Raw genomic sequence first — 17,432 nt, 5'->3', positions numbered from 1 at the left:
TCATATAAGTTGAGAACATTCTTCACGCTACCCGTTGTTTACTCGCGTCAGTGGTACAAAAATGACATAAGTACCTGGTGCAAGACCCCTCCTATTTTCGTCTTTTCAACCGAAGACGTCTTCACGCTGCCCTCCAAGATGAAACCAGGGGTGAATGATAAGACTATCCTTCATGTCATTTTGATTATTGCTTGTTGAAGGATTTAGGAGGCAAGAAACGAGAAGCTACACGAATGTAGAGAGGCAAAAGTTTTAGAGTTTATAGGTAATATCAAGTTTTTGAACTTCCTGTGGATTAAGAATAGGTCTAGTCGGTTTTTAGGAAGTTGGTCAAATTGTTCTAAAAATACCCTAATGTAATTTTGTCTCTTGCAGTGACTCCACTATGCTTGGTGGGAGGGCAGAGGCCAGTGGCGAATGTACAACTTGGTCATCGGATTCGTCTGAACCCGGTCTTTTTTCGGTCTATATAGCGTGTAGTGTCGAATAAATGAGCGAACTCATTCTTTTTCAATAGCAGAGAACAAATAGAAAGAAGTAAGAAAGAAAAATATATTTACAGTGATTTAGATTTGTATGTTCTGTGAAATAGAAGAAGAAATATGTGTGTTATGTCGCTATCCTTCTGTTCCCAGTTTTTGTAATTAGGGTTAATTGTGTTTTAGACCTTTGGATCATTCTAAGCCCAACATAATACTTTTAACCATTTTACGCATCAGTTTAGACTTTATTTTGTCCGCCTATTAATAGTTTATTCGCTTTATTATTTTCATTTAATTTGGTGAGCAAACTAAACTTCAAAAGAATTTTGATTATTCTAATTAAACGTTTCTTTATTTCAAATCTGACATAGTTTCGGCCCCAACTTAAATGTTTGAGTTCTGTCAATTCGTTCATCTATCTTTCATTGATTTTCAAATAATCAAATTATCCGTGAGTAAAAAAAAGCAACGTCAAATTTTAATTGATGTGTTACAATTAAACGTATGATACTTGTATTTGTTATATTAAAAATGAATTCTTTTTGAAAGTGATAATTGAGAGTGTTAAGAATTGTTTTCAAAACATGAAAAAGTGGGGAGCAATTACAATGTGTAAGATCTCTTTTTTATTTAAAATGACTTTGAATTTTATTGAATGCTAGCAATGCACTTTTGCTATGATGGTAATACTGCATTATATTTATCCGAACCGACCCGACCTATCAGGGCCGAAAACTTAGACGCGGCAAATAATTTATGCAACGAAAAATCTCAACCCATGAGAATAAATTTCTGACTATGCTAATGGTAGTGGGGGAGTTCAAAGTCGGAAATCCGAAATATAAAATAAACACGTATAAACAAATTATACTTTACTAATTAACAACTTTATTACAATAGAGAAGTTTCAAGGATGATTCTGCCCTCATTTCTTAATTTCTATCACATCCTTTGAAAATTAATTAAATCAACAGCTGGTGACAAACCATCACCGCTCCTCCCCCTCTCCGTTTCCATTACAGAGACGAAAGACAAACCTTGTTTATTGGTGGATATCGGTTCCATCTTCATGTCCATTCCATATCAGATCTGTTGCCGGAATAACTCGGCTAGTTCAACAAGGTGATGCCGAACTGAAGTGTGGGGCTTGTGAATGGAGAAGGTGTGATGGAGACACGAGGCGACAGTCCGAAAAATCCCAAAATTACTATTCAAAAATTCGATGCTTAATGGCAGGGTCTCCTCTTCTTGTTGTTTGTGTTAATAAAATTCACAATAAAAAATATATATATATATATATATAAGTTGAGAACCCTCAAAATAAAGGAATAACTTTTCTTGATGTTAGTTGCCAGCCAAAAGCAGCTACCCAATACAAAGAATTAATTGATAAATGCTTCCTAACAAAACAATATTAAACTTTATAAACATATAATATATAATATATATATTCTTGAAACTTGAATGATGTTGTAACTTGCAACCCATATAATATGCACATACAATGCCCTATTATCCTGATCAAATCATCTATTCTGATATAATCTAGAATATATCCAATCCTGTACCAACAATTATTTATGAGCTAAGAATTGGATCATCAGAGTCAAAGTCAACCATTAGCTTGTTGAGCTTCTTGTTGCTTATTCTTTGTGGCACCATCCTGCTCTCCCCTACTGTTACACTGCAACACCCATTATTTTTCACTATTAGTCATAATCATAATAATAATAATAATAAGTTTTTTTAATATAAAATTCAATAATTACACGATTGAACAAACCAACCTTGGTGGAAGTGAAGATACATTTGGAGGTAACAATATATGGGCAAGCTTCACAGCATCCTCGTTGCAATTAACGACACCATTGAAACACAAATACCGACCATAAGCAGAAACATCTTCAAACACACAAATATGAGAATCCACCAAGAATTTAAGGTCAACAGTTACAAAAACACCATCTTCATACATCTCAGCTGTCCCTTTTAAGTAGGGATGTGTGATGGTCAATTCAGGGCTAATCAATAATCCAGCATTTATGGAAACCATGCTCACCCCTCTGTCCATGGCTAGTGCCCACGCCGTCTTCTCAGCCAATGTTTTAGACAAAGCGTGCCATAACTGTTGCATCAAATGTTATTATTATGTAACTCTATCCATTGATACAATTGGAATGCATATCAGATAAGAATTTCCGGTATTGTGCCCATTAGGTTTATTAAGGTTCCCTTGTAATCACGGTTGTAATCGCTAGTCTATACCCGACCGACTAGTCTCCAATTATTCGCTATATGGTCAAAATTGGAAATTTTATAAATAAAATTTGGTATTTTAAAATTTACATATAAATTTCAATCCAATTAATCCCTACTAATCTTGATTAATCACTAGTCCCTACCCAAACCTAGCGCCTAGTGAGTTGTACAACACTGCTTTCTTTTAATGTCTATTCAAAGAGCGTTATACCTTGAATTTCTTGCAGAAATTAACATCACTCCAGTTTCTTTCATCGACATCCGGCGATGAACCAGTGGAGTCGGTCGGGTCGCGCCAAATTGAGGCGGGTGGCGGATGAAGTGAAGACGACTTTGTCTATCGTGTAGGTTTGGGCACATGCTTCTAGTACGTTATGTGTTGCGCGTACCTCCATTTCCACCATTGATTCCTGCGTTTACTTTAATGTAATTAACATCCAGGAAGGCATGATAATGTAAAAGTGATAATAAACTAACATACATCAAAAGGCAGATCAGAAGGAGGTTCAAACGAGTAAAACAAGCCATTACATCCTGTTAAAGCTTCAACAATGCTGTGGTAATCCAATGGGTCTGTGTGAAACACTCGTAAATTCTTACTGTCACTGAAGAAACACTAGGTGACCCCAAGTAGATTATGGATAATCTGGGGGTTAAGTAATGTTTCCCACGAGGGTTAGGTCCGGCAGAGATGGTTATTCTGATGACCTGCAAAACAGACACCGTGAGCTCGTCACTGAGAAGGGGGGGTTCCTCCTTGTGACCACCCTCCGGCGTGAGAATCAGACTAGATTGCTCTGAATATAAGTGTATATAAAGAGAGATTGCTAGAGAAGATAAGATACCGTTCCAAGGTGTTGGAGTATTTATAGCCGAAGGTAGGTTTCCAAGCAGGTACAGCCAGCTGTATAATATTCCTTTTCCACCCACTGTGGGCTACGCACGTGCCATGCTGGTAGTTGGTGGGTAGGCAGCGGCTGATAGTGACATGGCCGGTTGTGTACTGTTCCTTTTCCACCAACTGCAGGCTATGTACGTGCCACGCAAGGGTTGGTGAGTAGGCAGCGGCTGATAGTGACATTTTGTACTAGAGCGTGCTCCTCGTACTGTTGTCGGTGAGCTGTCACCCTGTGATTGGTTCATGGGCCGATCTGGTCAGATCTTGTCTATTTTGTCCATACCTTGGCAGGTATAGTACAAAAGACCTTCCAGAAGCGTACGGACTGGCTCATTTGGGCGGGAGTGTTCCCGCCTTGCTCATTCCTTCAGGTGACTACTGAATTATTGAGTTAGTGCCTTATGCGTGTAGCCTTGCTGTTAGTGCGGATAGCCTTCCCTGATGGCTTGTACCCGCAGCTGCGGGAACAGGCGGGGTACTTCACCATTGGGAGGCTTTTCCTGCGGGAACAGCTGGCGTACTGCGCGTAAGGTCTTCATCTCTTAGCATGGTTGGTCCTGCGGAACCAGTTGGTCCTTGCGCAGACGTCCCTCTTCAAAGTGAGTCTTGCGGGTCCAACTGGGCTCTGCTGGGACCTACCTCTTCAGTCACCAATCGTGGACTTCATCTCAGCTGCCAAGTAATTAAACCCACAAATTAAACAACAACGAATTGGGAAAATGAAAAGTAAAACAAAAACAAACGAACGAACCATGAGGGTTGATTGCAGCATGAACAAAGAAGCCTCTTTGAAGAAGACGATGAACAAGTGCAGACCCAAAGCATCCGCCAGCATCCATTACACAAGCCCTTTTGAAATCAGGCGAAGATCCATCGAATTCGAGTGAAACCGGTGCCATTTTTAACTTTAACAAAAACAGACAAAAGCTCTGTTTACTTATATTAATATAATAATAACAATAATGTTTTGATGAGTTTGTTATAGGGAAGGAAAGGAAGAGGAGGCATGATATAGGGGGAGGGAAAGAGAGTTGGGAAGGAGGTAGTTAAAGATATGGCATTTATTATTATTATTATTATTATTATTATTTAGAGTGAACTGCGATTTTCGTCCCTATGGTTTGTTCAAATCTGCGGTCTTAGTCCAATAGTTTCAAACTTGCGATTTTCATCCCTGTGGTTTCATTTCACTTGCAATTAAACCTAAATTCACTAATCTCATTAAGTCTGGTCGTTAAACCCGTCAGCGTGCTCTTCACGTGAGTGGCAGTTTTGTACTTTTTTTTCCCAAATACACCCCAGCCTCTCACGTGAGGGGTTTGCGAATTAGGATTGGGGTTTATTTGAAGAAAAAGAGAACAAAACTGCCCCTCACGTGAGGGGCACACTGATGTGTTTAACGACCAGACTTAACGGGGTTAATGAATTCGGGTTTAATTGCAAGTGTAATGAAACCACATGGACAAAAATTGCAAATTTGAAACTATTGGACTAAAACCACATATTTGGACAAACCACATGGACGAAAACCACAGTTTACTCTATTATTTATGAATTAGGTTAATTGGGTGGATGAGATATGGAAATATAGTTTGGATATTGGACGGCAATATGCCGAATGTCATGCTATGCCAAACCTTCCTTTGTTTGTTTGGTTATTACATAATGTTTGGACAACGTATTTGGCAATGATTTGTTGTCCTTGTCCGCACTATCATCTTTGTCTATCATTCTATTCACCTTTGGAAATTAGTTTTCATATTAATCATGATTTTTTTAAGGTAACATGTGAGAACGGACTAGAAAACTCACGGATCTTATGTATATGGTGCTAACCAATTATATTATGACAACATTTTCGTTGCGGAATTTGATTTTTCAGTAGAAAGATAAAGGTATAGAGTAAAAGAAATATAGGATATAAATTATATGTAAGTAAACTATTGTAACATGTTATAGGGGAGAGATCAGTATCATAACGGTACTGACCGTCCTGATCCCAAACACAATACATAAGATTACACGGGAAGGTGAAATAAAGATGACTGCATGCTAATGATCACAATCTAGAAGAAAAAGAAATTCGGACCTTATACTTTGAATGGAATTGTGATATTGAATATTAAAAGTGAAATGTATATTTGACATATTTGTATATGAACTTTTAACTAAGTTATTGAAGTACCTTTTGACTATATGTATATATGTATAATATGTTGTTTAAAGTTTAAACAGAAAATATTGTAATTTATAAATTATAATCACCATATAGATAGAAACGTGTGAGATATTCTTTCATAGATATTTAAACGGATTGCGTCAATGAAAAAATAAAGATCTAATCCCCTTAACAGGTCTAAGATCCAATGAGTCCACATGGTATGATACGAACGACTACTGACAACGATACGAGCCTGATCTCCCAAGTCCAATGACAGAAACCTGCAAAACAGACACTGTGAGCTCGTTAGGGGAAGGACAAGAGGGGGGGTCTTCCCGTAACCACCCTCCGGCAGTGGCGAAGCTTGGACATAAACGTCGAGGGGGCGGGACTCAGTATGCATAAAAAATTCATAAACTAGAGGGGGTGAGCTTAAAATTTCGGTCGGAACGGGTAAATTTACACTATGTGTAACTATTATCGGCCGAAAAAGGATAAATTTACACTACCAAGCAAAAAAATGGAGGGGTCGGGCTCAAAATTTCGGTCGGAAAAGGGTAAATTTACAATATGTATACAAGTTTTCGGCCGAAAGAAGATAAATTTACACTACCGAGCGAAAAAACGGAGGGGGCCGGACTCAAAATTTCGGTCATAAACGGGTAAATTTACACTATGCATAAAAATTTTCGACCGTAAAAGGATAAATTTACACTATCGAGCGAAAAACGGAGGGGGCCGAGGCCACCCCTGGCCCCAACTAAGCTACATCCCTACCCTCCGGCATGAGAATAAGTACTATTCCGGTGAAGATAAAGTACTTAAAGTATTTAGAATAGATAGTTGGAGTGAATGAATGTCTCATGGAGATTGTGAAGGTATTTATAGTCGAAGGATGTGGGAATATTATTGGTCCAACTGTCCTTTTCTAGAAGATATCATTGTAACCGTCTGGACATGTGTCATCATACGATAGGTTGGGCTATGCGGCTTGTAACAACCTGGACACGTGTCTTCTTTTAATAGGACGGAATAAACCTGACCATGTGTAAGGTTATAACAACCTGGTCACGTGTCCTTCTCCTATTGGCTGGAGAAGCACGTGCTCTCCAAGAAAGGATCCTGGTAAATCTTATAGAAGGAAGTTGGTTAAATACAGCTGGCTATAACATTGACTTTTGGCCATCATTGCGGGTGAAAACATTACCCTGTGGATGACTTCTAAGAGCGTCTAGTTCTTCCCACACATAGTCTCTAGGAAATATTATTGTCTTTCCTCTGTCTTTAAGTTATGCGGGTGGTTTATATGTCCCGCGGGTAGCATATGAGATAATCTTCTCTGACCCGCGAATAATACTTAAGGATATTTGGGTTTTTTCGATACTCTACCTCTATATACATGATAAATTATTATTACATGTGTATACCTCTATATACATGATAAATTATTATTACATGTGTATATACTAAAGACAACAAATTTGTGAAATCAATACCGACACATATGTAAGTTGAACGGTGGATACAACGTCTTGGTTGGTAGTATGCATGGACAAGAATTTGGAAACAAGTTAAAGATGCGTACCTGTTTAAGGCTGTCAGCTGTCAAACGTGAGGCGTAACACAGTTGAGGTGGGACCCACAGCTTCCAGAAAATACTTATTTAAAAAGTCAAAAAGTTGACATTGTCCACCTCATCACATCAATAGACAGGTGTGCAAGTAGTCAGCATTCAATGCCACAACCCCCACACAAGAAATACAGGTGCACCCATATTTGAATGCGAACAATTATCTTTCTTATTTTAATTCCAACTTCCCAAACGTTTTTAAAACCTAATTACCAACATGCTTATTTATAACCATACTAGTTTTTATCCCTCATATTACGGGGTTGTTTTATATTGTTTGTTCTAATATTTTTTTATTTTTTTTTTGAATTTATATTTTTTATTGTATAAAAATTAATAATATACTTATGGTTTGATGATATATTGTTTCACAAATAAATGAGATTTATAACCCGGTTTAAAAGCTATATAGTTTTGATGAGACCCAAGACCCGTTTATTTTTTTAACTATGAAATTGGTTTTTTAATTATAAATAATATTTATGAAAGTTAATAATATACTTATGGTTTGATGAGACCCAAGACCCGTTTTTTTTTTTACTATAAAATTGATTTTCTAATTTAAATAATATATATATATATCTTTTTTAAAATAAATAAGATATTAATTTTTAGTATATCCTATTTTATAGGATTTTTACATTAATAATTTGGTGAGAATAATTTGTTATTTAATGAGATGTTATATCCCGTTTAAAGAATATCTGGGTTTGGTAAGACTCATACTCATTAATTAGGGTCAAATACATGAGAAGACTTCATTTAAAAATCAAGCAAATTTGGTGACTCAAAAAAAGGGGGAGCGATCACATCACGACACATAGTATTTTTATGTTTTCGTTTTTATATATATATATATATATAGGATTTGGTTCATTTCAAAAGTTTTCTTAGCGCGAGAAGTGCGAGAAGACATTAGAACCAATCAAAAATTTTCTTTTTTATTTTATCATTAATTAATCATATGGGTATAATAGTAAAATTTTTAGGTTTTGTTTTTGGTAACTAGTAAATGTTGTAGGGAGTTTCATATTGTAGTTTTATTATTTGTTCTTTACCAAAATTTACTATCACAATTTTAATGATTTTATCTTGACTTTACGCAACATGTTTGTTTACCGCAAATAAAAATAAGATCAAAATACATCAAACATAATTATATCATATTATATAATTTAACATGATCATGTACATTACATACGATCAACAAAGTCTAGGCTACATGTATGAATTGAAATATTGAATTACTCTACAACTACCTTATTTCCTTGACATAGCTACCTGATCCTATTAAAATAATCATTCACTAAACTTTTATACTAAACTACATATTTATTTTTATTAGGTTAGGTTGTGAAGTGCTTATATAAACTTAAGCTTACATAACTCATATACATACATACCTACACATATGTATGTATCATAATAACATCAAAGTAATCGGTGCTCGAAGTACACAATTTTAATTATAAATACATCGTAATAACAAGTCATAAGTATCATGTTGTGTTTACTATTTACCTACACATACACACCACAAAGCATATATGATATATGTTAATTCGGTATATTATTATAATGCTCCATACTATCCTACTCAATGTAAACTATTAATTTTAATACCACCTACAATGTACATATATGAACCTACACACAACAAAATTTACACATACACAATTCAAAATATCACATACACAATACATATGAACCTACACATGATGATAAAGTTTACACGTACACACTTCAAAATACCACCTACACAGAACAAAATAAACTCTTTTTTTACATTAAACAACATATAATAAATAACGGATCATGCTAATAACCTACAATTATAAAATCTAAAAAATATATTCATGATACTACCTACACAGTACATATATGAACCTACACGGTACAAAATAAAACTTACACAAGTCACATACTTTAGTGTAGGGCATTCTTTTTCAGTGTTGACAACTTTCATGAGAAACTAATATAAAGCTACACAATTCCTACACGGTATTTTACACAATTTCTAATATTTAAACTAATAAATAATGTTAAAACCTAAAGAAACATATATAAAATGTAGGGAATCATCACACAATACTCTATTATACATACATTTATTCCGCCTACACATACAGATTTGAATTCAATAGGTAAGTATACATTCACAAACCCCAAACACAGATTTGTATGTTTCTAAATTTGATGTGTAGGTAGTATAATACATAATATTCAACGTAGTTCTGCAAAATTTATATGGTTTATTAACAAATACTAAAAAACTTACAAAACCATAATTCCCAAAAGAATGATAATTTTATTTACACAATTTTAATGAAAGAAACAAAATAGGAATAATCATATATGACTTTGTGAACATTGATTGATTAGCCATAATAAAATGAAACTACAAAATGCATTAATGGTTTGGCTTAATGAGAGCTACATCACAAGAGACATATGCACCCTTATAAATTAAAATTATGTCATAAATATGTATTTTTTAATTACGGATTTGCCATTTCTTTTAGAGACCATTGATTAAATACAACCAATGGTTCAGATTAACTTCTCGCACTTCTCGTTATAATATAACTTCTCGCTGATCCATCCCCTATATATATATATAGGGGAGGGTTATCCTAAAAATAAGTAGTTTCCTAAGAAGAATAGGAATAAATCATAGCCATTGAATCATGTTAATCAATGGTTAAGATTTAAATTTACCAATAACCGACGTAGTTTCCTATAATTACTCTTTCATCATTATAACCGACATAGTTTCCTAGAATTGTTCTTTCACTATAATTTGTAATGCCAAATGTCAAAAATTTGTTGGTTCTTACCATTCTTAGGAAACTACTTATTCTTAATTAAACCCTTTTCTATATATATATATATGTTATATATATATATATATATATATATATATATATATATATATATATATTATAACATACTAGTTCACAACTATGCATTCCCTATCAGTCACTAAAAGCATAAGCGTTTTTTGCATTAAACATTTAGGGGGCATTTTGCATTTTTGCCTAGCTTTTATTTTTTAGCTTATGCTTACATTCTTACACAAATAAGCTTATTTGAATAAACTAAGAAATCATCTTCAAACAAGTTTCTTCAAACTAACCTATATAAGCTAATAAGCTTAAGCTTAAAAAAAACAAATTAAACTATAAGCTTTGTTAAAAAAAGCTAGGTCATCACGTGGTTTTATACAAAACTTTTATGTCAAATGTCAACTACTACTACTTGTCTATCTCACAATCTACGAATGGCTTTCATGCCAATGATTGCATCTCTACTAATTAACTTTCTCGCCTAAATGTCATTATGTTTCCATGTGCTATGGTTCTCATGACAAGAAAATCTATGCAATCTGTCTCGCAACCTACGAATGAATTTCATATCAGTGATTGCATCTCTACCGACTATCTTTCTTGTCTAGATGCTATTATGTTTCCCTATGTTATGTGTGGCATTCATCAATTTTAGGTCCGATTCGTTTTCGTTATTATATTTGTTTTCTTATAAACCGACCCGTCTTGCAAACCAAAACTCTTGACATAATCAAAATGATGAATTTTATGTTACAATTTTGTTTTACACTTGTTGGGTCTTGAAAACATCAATTACGGGCCTTAAAACGCGTTAAAAACACTTAAAATCAACTCAAGTGGCAAAACTGTCATTTTTGAAAGTTAATCAAAATATTTTAGCTCTACCCCGCCGCGCAACGGGGGAGCCCCTTGAGGTCGCGGGTAGCGGCCTCAAACCTGCAGATGTTGCTTTTTGTGTTTTCTTGTTGGTTCTTTTGTCCAAAACTTGGTTTTTACCCTCCAAACCTCTTGTTTAACCTCTTTAATCACCTCCTATAAGTACCCACCCTTTCCCACATAAATCCCTATTCATAAACTCTTTTCTCACTCAAATTCAAGAATCATTCAAGGTTGTTTTTCATGTTTATGTCAAGTTTGACTCCCAAAGTCAAACTAAGTTAATTCTTCATTTATATTTGTATATCTTAGTCTAAATTAATACTAGAAGCATATGTCACAACATATATATAATATACACCCCCTGTTACCTTTGGTGGTTACTTATCTGGCCCCGGTTGGTTAAGTTTCAGGCCTCGTAAGGCAAGGCTACATGGAGGATTTTCGTGGTCCTTGTTATATATTTTCCGCATCTAACCATTTAACTTTATTATTGCTTACTAACTTCTACTCATTTTAGTTTGTTTGTCATATTTACAAGTTCTATGGTTAAGGGTTCTAAGAGTCTATACTCGATTTAACCGTAAATGGCTCTAGACCGTAAACCGAACTTTGTTTACTAGTTTTTGTTAAATAATTGTTTAAACATGCTTATTGTTATATTTAAGTTTCTAAAATCATTTCTACAAGTTTCTTTGATATTTGGTCATGTGGAAACCATCTATGAACTTATTGTGAGATGGAAACCGAACCAAACCGAACTTTCGTTTAAAGTCTTTATTTTAACTTTTTGGTTGTAAAACTTACGTTTCTGCGTTTATAAATTATCATACAAGTTCTTTGATATTTGGGCATGTGGAAACCATCTATGAACTTATTGTGAGACGGAAACCGAACCAAACCGATTTTCACTCTCTTAATACACACAAGTGTGTTTTTAGCTATCAAGACTTGTATAAAACTTTAAAAATACTTTACAAACTGATTTTAAATATTACTTGGAATGTTGAATCCAATTTGATCTTATAACAAAGTTGGACCGACAAAACTGAACACTCGCTTAACGGACGTTGTTAGTTCTAAAACAATAGAACTACATACTTGGTTAAGTATTATTAGATTTTATTGAGTTATCTCATAACATATGTTATTTTGGAAAGTTGACTTTGGGTTGACCGATTATCAAGACCCGAACCAACAACCCGAAATACTCGTTAAAACCCGTTTTAGTATCTATGTTATAAAGGGACTTGTACTCTTACATTTTTACCAACCATATTACTTAAAATAGGTTGAGTAAATATTAAGGTTAGATACTTTAACCCGGTTTCGAGCAAACTTACATTTTTAACGGGTTATTTCTATAATTTCTTAAATAGTTACTTTACGAACCTTAAACTTTGATTGTTTACATTTTTTTTCTTTTATTTCAAAGCTTTCCCAAAACAACCCTTCTAATGCAAGGTTTTCCTTTTTATTTAGGCTTTGCTCGTTAGGCCCCGTCCTTCCGTTTACCCGTCTTTTCCGAACCAAGTCTTATACTTGAATGTGAGTACTTTCATACCCCGTTTTTCATATTTCATTTTGGGGTGACATTTCATACTTATTCAACTAAATGTTTTATACTTGAAACTTAAACCACAAATTTTATTGTATACTTTACTTACATAAATGCTCGATTTGGTGTTCTATTGTAACATTTGTCACTTTTCGGTTTAACTTGCATTTATATTTGTATCAAAAACCCGACCCGTTTTGATCTTTCGGATTCGTCGTTATTAATAAAATGTTGGATTTTATGTTCGTTTATGTTTCACAAATTTCGGGTCAAGAAAACATCCTTTTTGATACGTTAAAACACCTCTCTATGATGAAAAATGACTTAAAACAAACTCTATGGACTATTATTGTCAATAATCAAAAGCTTGTTAGACCATTTTAACCAATCACATGCAATTTCCCCATATGAATGAACCATACTCTTACCATTATAAAAAGCAAGGTTCCATATACCTCTTTGGTTGCTCATCTTCTCCAAAACTCTCTCTCAAATCCAAGTATTCTTTCTTTAAGTTCTTAATACTTTGACTTCTCAAGGTCAAGCTAATACTAATATTTATTTCTAACTAATTCTTGTTACTTAAAGCTTTAGGTTGCAACATATATAATATACACCCCTTTTTTCCTTCGGCTTTCACTTCTCCGGTCACGGTCGGTTGAAGTGTTGTGCTACAAGGCAAGGCTACATGGAGGACTATTATAGTCCTTTATATATACTTAACTTATGCTTTAGTTTATGCTTTAATTTTGTTTATGCTCATCAATATTGTTTAGTCCTTACTTTTAGTTTCTAAATCATTTTTAATAGTTCAATGGTATTGGGTATGTGGCCACCATTTTCGGTTCATCCCGAGTCAAGAGCAGAAACCAAAACCGAACTTTTGTTTAAATATTTTAATGTTAACATATTGTACGAAAGATTTGAGTATTATTATTTTTAAGTTTATTTTAATGAGTTCTATGGTATTGGATATGTAGCCACCATTTGCGGTTTCATTCCGAGTCAAGAGCCGAACCAAAACCGAACTCTTGTTTAAACACTTTATATTTAAAATGATTTATTACAAGTATGAATTGTGTATTATAATTTCTAAGTTCATTTTAATAAGTTCTATGGTATTTGGTATGTGGCAACCATCCTCGGTTTTATTCTGAATCAAGGACCGAACCAAGACCGAACTAAACCGAGTTCACCAAATCTCATATTTTCTCAAAAACTATTTTATAAACTAATTTTAAATTGTTTTCTCAAAACACTTGGTATGTTGGATCTAACTTGATCTTATAACAAGTTTGGACCGACAAAACCAAACACTCGCTTAACGGACGTCGAGGTTCTTCTTAATAGAACTACATCCTTGGTTAAGCTTCTTTTGATTTCATTGAGTTATCTCATAAAATTTTGGAACCTCGGCTTCGAGCTTGACCAATTATCAAGACTCGAACCGACAAATCCGAAAACTCGTAAAGTCTCATTTTGGTATTTATTTAACTTTGCAATATTGCAATTATACCCAAATATTTACTTAACAAAGGTCAAGTAAAAACTAATAAATAGAATACCGAGACCCGACTTCGAGTAAACTTACATTTCAAAAATCATTACTTTAATTCCTTATGAGTTTACATTTTAGCCCTCAAACTTAAATTTATTTATGTTACATGTCAAGATATTTTACTTTAAAGCTTCCAAAACCATCTACTAACTCAAGACCCTTTTTAATCTAGGTCTTGCTCGTTAAACCGATCTCCGATTATTCACGATTCAATCTTTCAAGTTACTTAGTTAACGTGAATACATTTCATCCCCCGTTTTCACTTTTATATTTTGGGGGTAACATGCATACTTATCCAAAACAAGAACGATTTATAATGCTCTATCTTCAAACCACAAACTTTAGGGTGTATGATACTTAGAATACTTGTTCTATTATGTGTTATATGTTTCATATGCTTTACGTGCACGAATGTTTATTTTATGTTGTTGTGGAACGTAATAAGTATGATCATATGCACCACTAACTACTTAGTCTTGTGCAAGTAGCATAGGGCATCATTAACTGAGTATGTCGGTTGTTATCGATTAGAAAGGATCTTCATTTACATATGTTATATATACCACGATCGATGCTTTTATTTATAGTCTCATATACGTTTGTGGATTTCGCTTATATTATATATACTCAAAACTATGAAATTTCTCACCAACATACGTGTTGACAAATATTATTTTATGTATTGTTACAGGTTTGATTATTACTAGACTTGGAGTTTGAATATGACATTCTATTTGATACCGTTAGGTTATTTGAATGATAAACAATATGTATTTCTTGTATTTGATATTTATGTGTATGAACGAGATGTGCTACTTTTGTGATTGAATGAAATTAATGAGTTGATTAAATATTGTCATTTTAATAGTGTCTTGTGTTCATGGGCCATCCGTTGCACCCCAACATGTTCCGCCGCCTTTGGTCGGGGTGTGACATCTATGCTTACATGATTATTTGCATACGTGTTTATCGCTTTTGGTTGGTGGAACTATAAATCCTAGTCTATTTGGCAACTCCTTATAGCAAGGTGTTGTTAACGTAATGCTATAAACGATAACTATAAAATCCTAGACTATTTGGCATCCCCTTATAGCTAGGTGTCGCTAATGTGTTTAGCGATATCTAGTTATCCAAGTTATTGCTTTTATTTATTGTTTCGAATACAAGATTTGTGGCTTTTTATTACTATATACTTATATGCTCAAAGTTATGAATTGCTCACCAACCTTTGTGTTGATAAACTTTATTTTATGAAATGTTACAGGTTTGACTATAGTTGACTTGAGGACTTGGAGAAAACGTTATAAAGACTATTAGGATATTAGTAAAACGAACAATATATTATTTGTTGTGATTGAGTTTGGTTATTGTATGAACAAGTTGTGTGACTTATTATGATTTTATGAAATAAAATGAGTTGATTAAATATTGTCACTTTAAATAGTGTCTTGGGTTTTTGGGCAATCAGTTGCACCCCGGCATGTTCCGCCGCCTTTGGTCGGGGTGTGACAGATTGGTATCAGAGCCATAAGACTATAGGATATGTGGTTAGACGTAACGACCTAGTATAGTTTTTGCTTTAGGGTCCTTATACGTGTTGCCTATACGTGTTTACCCTATTTGATTGTTTATTTATTTACTTATTTATTTCATTAAATCATGAATATACACATACACATATTCTCATAATAATCTAAGGTATCCTTACCTTACCTCAAAAACATTAGATTTTTATTGTGTTTTATGTATTACAAGCTTAACTTGGATCCCGTTATTTCAAATCCCTTAAAGAAATCGTTCCATAATGTTTGTCACCACGATCGTAGGGAGTTGAACACTTTGAAACGACCTTTTGACAAAAAGATTCCGAGAATCGAAGGTTATATACTTACCTGTGATGGTTGGATCTAAGTGTTTACTTCTAGGCCAAACAACTTATATAATGTGAAACGACAACTTTAAGTAGTCGAATGCGAGCGTTCCAGTCGCCATCCAAATTTTTGAACTAAAACATGAAAGCCTCGGTGGTACGTGGACTAGTGTTTTGACATCCCGTTGTATCTTGATTTATTACTTTTCTTTATCGTTATTTGAGTCGAAAACATGAAAAAGACGTGGTGGTACGTGCACATGTTTAGACTCCAACATGGTATTTTTTTTGTAAAAAGGTTTCTAGTGTCGGAATATCAAGTCATGGTGGTTCATGCACGATTTTTCCGCCTTTAAATCTTAAATCATTATTATTACATTTCAAGAATTTAAACCATTTTCCCTTTATTTTTTTATAAATTCCTATCACAAGTTCTCATTTATAAATGTTATTTTTATCGCGAACAACTCTTTTATATCTCGATTTTATATGGTAAAGTTTTACTCCAATTTTCTCATTTTAATTTCACAATGATTTTTATTACAAATTTCGTTCATTATGATCTCTTCGATATAAGTTAAAAATATATGTATATATATAGTTTGATCTATTCATAATGATTATTAATATGACATTTATTTTCATTAAGACTATTTACAAACAAAATTCATATTATATGAATTTCATCATATTAAGAAAGTTTTATGATAAATTTCACCTCAAATTTTCAAGTAAATTTCTTATTGTATAAACTTTAAATTGTCTTTAAAGTCCTTGTACAAAAATTTTATAAAATTTTATTTTTATAACTATTCCGTTTATTTTGAACGATCATTTCAAAATATTAATTATTTAAACTTCTCACGACATTTTTAGTTATACTACATTATATAATACACGTGGTAGAATTTTCATTACTTAAATCTATTCTCATAACAACCTTCATTATGCAATCTTTGGTTCATTATAAATTTTCACAAATAAAATTTGCATCTTACGATTTTCCTCGTTCTAAAATTTCTTATGACAGTTTCGCCTTGATTTTTTCAAGAAATTCACAAACTTCTAACTTGTAATTTTCTTGAAATCCTCATGCAAAACTTCATAGAACTTTTATTTTAAAGACAAAAATCGTTTATGACGATTTCTCGATTTACAATGCCGGTCATTTTGACTTACCGTGATATTTTCGTTATACGTTATTAAATAATGAACTTGGTAAATTTTCCAATACGCAAATTATGCTCAAAACAAACTTTCAACATTCATATTGATACCTCATAAAAATTCCGAC

At 33.5% G+C, this 17,432-nt stretch overlaps 1 protein-coding gene and 1 pseudogene across 2 annotated transcripts in view; one reads left to right on the top strand and one right to left on the bottom strand.

The window, feature by feature from the left end:
- The window catches only part of LOC143565286 (uncharacterized), a 240,064-nt gene that overhangs the window by 187,504 nt on the left and 35,128 nt on the right, over positions 1-17,432 (top strand). The gene's annotated exons all lie outside the window — the stretch shown is intronic.
- On the bottom strand, positions 1,864-4,723 carry LOC143565288 (cinnamoyl-CoA reductase 1-like; annotated as a pseudogene). Its single transcript, XR_013141036.1, has 5 exons — positions 4,324-4,723; positions 3,223-3,346; positions 2,953-3,151; positions 2,270-2,607; positions 1,864-2,166 (listed from the first exon to the last, which is right to left on the bottom strand). The product of XR_013141036.1 is annotated as a cinnamoyl-CoA reductase 1-like (transcript).

Source organism: Bidens hawaiensis, unplaced genomic scaffold, assembly GCF_021521415.1.
Source record: "Bidens hawaiensis isolate Kalapana, Puna unplaced genomic scaffold, B.hawaiensis_p1.1 tig00022312_1, whole genome shotgun sequence".
Lineage (NCBI taxonomy): Eukaryota > Viridiplantae > Streptophyta > Magnoliopsida > Asterales > Asteraceae > Bidens > Bidens hawaiensis.
This window is presented reverse-complemented; position numbering and strand designations above follow the sequence as displayed.